The sequence below is a fragment of the Alosa pseudoharengus genome, unplaced genomic scaffold, assembly GCF_046254945.1.
Source record: "Alosa pseudoharengus isolate Yale_2024_CS ecotype anadromous, Long Island Sound unplaced genomic scaffold, YU_APseudo_1.1 YU_APseudo_1.1_scf_24, whole genome shotgun sequence".
Taxonomy (NCBI): Eukaryota; Metazoa; Chordata; class Actinopteri; order Clupeiformes; family Clupeidae; genus Alosa; species Alosa pseudoharengus.
This window is the reverse complement of record NW_027468689.1, coordinates 30,138,793-30,146,292: the sequence shown is the minus strand read 5'-3', so window position 1 is coordinate 30,146,292 and position 7,500 is coordinate 30,138,793.

Below are 7,500 nucleotides of genomic sequence, written 5' to 3'. Positions count from 1 at the left end.
GCTCTAAGATGTCAAAGTGACCCACGCATGGGGCATCCTGAGAGTTTCAGCACTGTGTTTGTGTCAGTGTACAGGGTGTTATAATCCTTTTTTTGTGTAAGTGTCTTTACAGTTACATTGGATTTCTTTGAGTTGGACCCTCAACATCACTTTTGGGATATAGCTTGCAAGGCGGTGCATATATGATCTTACAGGCTTCTCCAGAGATCCAAGGATGCGTCCATGAAATCTCTGACTGTAAAATTGTAATCCATGTCTTACCACCCAGTCAAAACCTCTTTAACCTGGTCCTACAAGCATATTTTTTTTTTGTCAAAAACGACTACAACAGCAAAACCACTAATTTTACTCAGAAGAAGTGAATGCTTGGAGTGAATGCTTAAACAATTCCCACCTCTGACCTACATGAAAGCTTGGTTTGTTTTTCAGCTGCAATTATCAACAATTTACAACACAAACAGCACGGTGAAAGTGCCCACTTTGACCACTGACTCATTATCTTTGGTCATTAATACCTCAGCCACTCAGAAGTAGTAATAGCCAGTGCACAGCAATTAAAGGGTTGAAAGGGAGTCTTAAAGACAAAGTGCTGTGAAAATGCTTGTTTATTATTAAAAAAATGAACTTTATGCTTGTTTATTATTTAAAAAATGAACTTAAAATGAATGAAGGAAATGGAATTGCAGTGTATGAATAAATAGTATAGGTGATGTTGTCTTATTATTCTTTTAGTTACAATCAGAACAGCTTTGAAATAAAACAAATACAGATAGTTCCCTGTCCCTTAGGCAAGGCAAAGCACAAGGCAAGTTAATTTATGTTGCATATTTAATTCACACAATTCAATACAATTTACATGTATAAAAGCAAAAGGACAGAGAACAGATGAAAGTAAAGTTAATTATTAACATACAGCATACATAGAGCCCAGGAGGTAACATTGCAAGATATTTTTGTATATTGAGAAAATGTGCGCACATTTTAGTAAATTTTCCGCTCATTTTACTAAATTGTGGTCTCATTTTACTAGATTTTGTGCACAATTTAGAATAGTGTGCGCTCATTTTACAAAATTGTGCACACAATCTACAAAATTGTGCACACATTTTACTATATATGTGCACAATTTACTAAAAAGTTTTGCTAAGTTGTGTGTACGTTTACAAAAAAATGAGAGCACAATTTAGTAAAAAGAGCGCACTATTTAGTAAAATATCCATTTTCTGGATATACACCAAAAATATTTTGCAATGACCCCTCCAGGGTTCCGTTCCAAAACTTGCTTATTTATAATTTATGTTGCTCTATATGTCTTCTAAGTCTTTCTTCTAAGTATGTCTCAACTGTATAATGGCTGCAGTACATAAATCACTCTGAATAAGCTATAGCGTGTGATATAGTCTTTGTCTTGTCTGTGGGATCATCCCACAACATCTTGTACCCCATGAGTATCCTTCAGTGCTCTTAACCCTTATGGATATGTGCTCCCATTCAGTTGACTGCCTCATTGCATGCATGAGGGCATGACAGGGCTCATGTTCACCCAGCACCCGCGTGTGGGGCTCTTTTTATGTTTTATTTGGTTTGAAGAGCAGCACTTTAGCTCAACCTCCAGCACACTGGTGTTAACATTTAATGAGCGGACGTCACTTCATGGGTGGCAACATCCTCGAAACATCTCGCCCCCCTACCCAGCATCCTCCGCTTGCCTGGTATGTGGAAAATGTGGATGAACGTGTGTGTGTTTTTTTCCTGAGATGGGCAGGGTATATGTTCAATGTGCTTGCGTGTGTGTGTGGTCTGTGATAGCATTTGTATGTACATTTTCAGACTGTGTTAGTGAAATGTAGCAGAAGCATTCACCCACTCTGACTGCAACGGAGCTGAAAACAAAGAGAGGGAAGACACACAATTTGGCCTCAGAGAATAAGACGCTGAAAGCATCACATGCCTTTAATGGAATTACTTTTGGTTTGTTCCCATTGTTTTATTTCTTCCCTCACTTCTGAATTACAGTCCATTTTGTGATTAAATAGGCTATAAGGCTCAGCAGGACAGTGTGGATCTCTGAAGAAGACTAATTTGATAAAATCTCTAAAAAAGGACCCTCTCATTAAATCTGACCTGTGGCTCGCCAAGATTGGTGTGATACCTTTGGATCTCACCGCGGGCACAGGTTGCAATGACTGACACAGATATAATTGAAATCACGTGTGGCAGCAAGAGCATCCGGGGTTGATGCATCACTCTGGTATATGGGGCCCCAGATTTCAGTCAGGATGTCAGCTAATTACCCTCTCAATCCCTCTCTCTCTTTCTTTCTTTCTTTCTTTCTTTCTTTCTTTCTTTCTTCACTTTCCCCCTTACTATCTCTTTCCCATTTCTTTGTTTATGCTGCTCTTTCTACTCCTCTTCCACACTCCCTTTATCCCCCCTTCCTTTCCCTCCCTCTTTCTCTAACCCAGAGGAAGGTGACATGGCCCAGACATCCTGCCAGGGCGCGCTTTGAATGAAGTCTTTGGGAAGACCTTGCAGATCCCTCTCGCCATATTGCAATTAATCAAACAGTGTTAATTATCTCATTAGGAACGAGAGGCAGGTGCCCATGCTGGGTTGGAGGCTAAGAAAAGAGGCAGAGAAAGACACAGGGAGGGGGAAGAAGGGAGGGAGAAAGAGAGCGAGAGAGGAGGAGAAGAGTAAGTAAAAGAGAGAGAGAGAGAGAGAGAGGGAGACAGAGCGAGAGGAGGAGCAGGCGATGACCGAGAAATTTCGAACCGTGCCACTCGCCGTGTTTTTGGCTGGCTGGCCACTGCTGCTGCTTCACAGACTGGCTGCCTGGTCACGGCCACTCGCTGAATGAGATATCATATTTTCTTTCTCTCTCTCTCTCTCTCTCCCTCTCCCCTGCTCCCTCTCTCTCTCGGTTGCATGCGCTGTCGTTCCGGTGTCATCGGCCAGCTGAGATGGCTCATCTTATTCTCAGCGTGCCACTGCCTGTCTCCACTGATACAGCTGGGCCCAGCGACATGCCCGGCCATTCATGGGGCGGATTAGCTGCCCCTGCCGAACGCCCCCCCCCGCCCCCATATATTTATTTCCCTCTCTCCCTGTCTCTGCTTCTCTCTCTCTATTTCAGCCAACTCCTCCCAAAAAGCCTGCACACATGCACATTCTCTTTGTCACACCACACCATCCCAACAAAATTGCACTGAATTCAATCCATGTCAGATATCATGTGACATGTCTATTTAGAATCCTCTGATCAAAGCAGGCTGACATCAACTTAAAGACATTCACAGTTTCAGAATTCAAGAGTTTGAATTAGTTAATACATTAATCTCAAACGAAACGGAAATGAACAAGACTCTGACACACATCAATGTATGAGACTATCCAAGAACACAAAAAAACATTAGGAACCAAATGCCGACTAAAAATCACATCTTTCTTTCATATCTTTGCTACTTTTATTGGTCATTATACTTTGAACTTCTAATTACATTCATGAAACTCAATGTGATCAAAGTTTGAAAGGTATTAAAGTCATGAAATGCATGTGTTCGTGTGAGAGGATGAATAATATGTCCTATTATTTCAAGTTATAGTTAGTTCGTTCCACATTACAATATGAAAGGAAGTCACATCAAACTCACATTATAATTCGGTTCCTTAAGTGAAGAGGACCTAATTACTTTGACAGAGTTATTTGTCGAGCTCTTTGATGCCACCCTCTTTCTCTCCCTCATCTCTTCCGCTACTCCGTCTCTTTCTTTTCACTTCTCCTGCTCTAATCTGCAGCAGAAACCAAAGAAATAACATTTGGCTGAAGAGGCTTAATACCACTTAAATATCTTAAACGGTTTCTGAAGTGGGACTTCTTCGCTTAGAGAGAGAGGAAAAAAGAGGACCACTTCTCAGATAATCTTTAAATCAGCTTCTCTCTCTCTCTTTCTCTCTTTCTCTCTCTTGTTCTCTCCACTCTTTCTCTGAAGATTTAGATTAGCAGTTTCAGCTCTAATGCTGTGCTATGGAAATAACATCTCTTAGCTCTGGAGGGTTATTTCTCACCTCATCCATGCAGCCCTCCCATTGGTTCCCTCTCTTGGCTCCAGAGCAGGGCTCCACATGCGGCCTGTCAATGACTTACAGGCCCTCGCTCTAGACGACCATAACTACCATTAAAATAGCACTTTCCTCGCACCCACTGTGTATCATACACTTGTTTGGCATACAATAATTCCTTTTAACACATCAGATTATTATAATCCTCTTCACTACATAAAAATTGCATAAATGTTTACAATGGAGCTTACTGTATCTGAATCACCTACTCATTGTGTCAATATAATGCAACACAACATACATTATTGTGATATTCTCTACTTGTGGATTTTTTTATCATTACATTGCAGGGATGGAAATTAAATATTTTGTCCATCTGCCACTGTGGCTGGTGGATTCCATAATACCAGCCACGAAACTTTTTCACCAGCCACTAGAGATACGGTATGAAAATGTGATATCAAGATTATAGTAACCAAAATGATCATGGTTATCGGCATTATTGCGATACAATTGAAATGTGCTGAATTTTTCTCTAAACCTACCACCAATGTTGGACATCATAATTGGCTTGTGCTAATGCACAGTAGCAACAAAACTAAAGGTCAACAGAACCACATGCATACAGTATGCTATAGTGTCTTCATAAAAGTGGTGTGGCTCCTTTAACACTGTTTGTGTGAGTTCAGGAGCATCCTATATACTAACCAACTTGATCTAACTAAAGGCTACTGTACATCATCTGATTTAAATATTTACAGATATCTAGGCTACATTTAATATTTAGCAATTTATTTTCTGTTTGGCCTATTATGGTGTCATGCATTGAAAAATTTAAGCACAGCTCAGCTTTAATACATGCATGCTTAGCATTTTGTGAATATAAATCATGTCTAAATGTATCAAAAAATCATGAATGTCTGTGCGATGTATAAATGTAAGTATCAAAAGTAGTTTCTGCGGTTGTATGATTATATTGATATATAATCAATAATTAAGGTCATTTACATGCATTGAAGAAAATATTCTCAAGATTATATAACCCTCAACTAAGGGTAATTACTGTACATTGAAACTGCAAGCTGGGAACTTGTTATGAAAACAACAGCAACAGCTTGTGTTGTTTGTGCTTTGTGTGTGTGTGAGTCTGAATAGTATGTGTGTGTGTGTGTGTGTGTGTTTGTGTTTGTGTGTGTACAGACACATGTTGTAGGGTCATCAGCCCAGAAATGAAAAAACTGTAAAAAAGTGTCATATCCATCACGGTTTGAAAACACCAACAGCACAGGTGGTGAGTTACCATGCAGCGAAAGGTGAGGCTTCACCTGTAATCAAGATGAGCTTGTTTATCTCATCACCCGGTGCTGTGAAAGCTTAATCAAAGGTTTGCTCAAAGCATCTGTCAGGTACACGCCGAAAGTTGTCGGGGGCAAAATCGCAAACATGGCCATTTAATGAGTGACTGGGAGGGGGCAGAGGATGGGACAGATCACTCTCAGGGACTCTGGATTTCAGATTGTGTTTGTGTTGTATGAATAGGTGGTTGGGGAAGGGTGGGATGGTAATGTGACTTACCTTTTCACACAGAGAAAAAGAGATGTTATATCCAGAAGAGAGTGTTCTTTTTCAGACTGCTGCCTACCGGCTTGCGTAACCCCCGCTTGCTTTTTTCTTCTTTAGTTTCACGTTGCAGCGTGGGCCCTTGAGATGGAACGTGCATACTTATGTGTATGTGTGTGTTTGTGTGTGTGTGTGTGTGTGTGTGTGTATGTGTGTGCACACTTCTATTCCACTAGCGTCTCCTCTTCATATCAGGAGTGGGAGGCCCATAGGAGAAAGGCAGCGGGGAGTGGGGATCCGATGCGAGTGTCAAAACAGTTTGGTTCCACCGAGCGCCGTGGCATTGCAGCCGCTTTACGTCAGCCACACCCTATGATTGACGCGCGTGGCAGCTTCCGCTCCGACGGCACCCACCCTGTCATCACATCACATTCGCCCCTCTGAGACGCATGGCAATTGATCTCTTTTAGAATAGAACGCTGTTCTATTCACGTACATTTACTCTTCAAACCTCAGAACCTTTTATGCAGCGTTAACATCAGAGAGAGAGAGAGATGGTGAGTGTGTGAATGTATCCCTATGTAAAGGGATATGGGCCTATAGAACTGATAGAACAGAGGACCTGTACTCCCACTGACTGCTGGAGAGGGATAAGGGGGCCGTCCACAAAGAATCTTCCTCAAAACGTCTGTATGTCTGTAATAACAATAGATTTTCTCCACTGTTAATTCCATTTTCATTGTATTCACAAAATTAAATTATTGAAAGAAGACTTCTCTTGACAAGAAAACAACAACTACTTTGTGGGGTTGAGCAAGATTCACTCTGGAGTTACAGTCCTTCATACTGGTCAATGATGACGATCGACAGCTAAACTCAAGCAAGTCAAACCACAACAACCACAACAAATACACCCCTCCCTTCAGTGCTCCAGGACCAGCTTCATTGGATGGAATATTGCCTTGGTGAGTCTATGCTTCTTGTTTGTTTCCCATTTACCAGAGCCAGGACTGTGGATAAGCATTTGGACTTTTTGCGAGCAAACACACAGAAAGACAAGCCCGAGCATCATCAAAAAGTGTATTGAACGATAATCATGGTGCAGACCTTGGTGCAGACCTTCAAGTCAAGCAGAGGATCAGTCAAATGAGGAGATCAAGCAAAATTCCACAACAACTCTGGCTTCGGAGGAAGAAACCAACTTCCTGCTCTCTGAAAGGAACACCCGTCACATCCTCCACATATGACGCCGAGTCGGTAATGGGTATATAAACTGTGTCACTTAGCACCCTGCTGTGCTAATGTGGTTGCACGACAGCGGGCCACCTCACCAAACAGCACCCTAAATCCCCCCTGTCTTTCATCCTTGGCCACATACCTATAGATTCCCCTCAGTGAGCATTCTACTCCCCCCTGGAGGATGCTGGGAAGCCTGGCGGAAGCTTTGAAAGGACGTTTCTATTTTTAATATGTTCTCTCCCTCTGACAAGGAAGGAACAAGTTGGTTGGGAGGGAAGAAGGGGACAACAGGGGGGGGGGTGCAGATGAAAAGACTACAGGAAACGACAACTGACAAAATATAACAACAAAGCTTAGATGGAGAAGGCATTTACAGACGTGACCGCCCCCATTTAAATTGTTTTTCCTCTACTTCTCTCAGACAGAAAAAAACTCTGTAAAAAAAGCTGTACACTCTGGTCTGATACTAGGTCAAAAGTGGTCCAGGAAATTGGTAGCACTATGAAACACATCCATACACATGGAAGAGATGCATGCTTTCATAAAGTTCAGAATGATCAGGACGGAGTGTGTATGCTGAGCTTGGGCAGAGCTGCAATTATATGCTAAATGGACAGGCTTTCTCATACATTTTTTCTT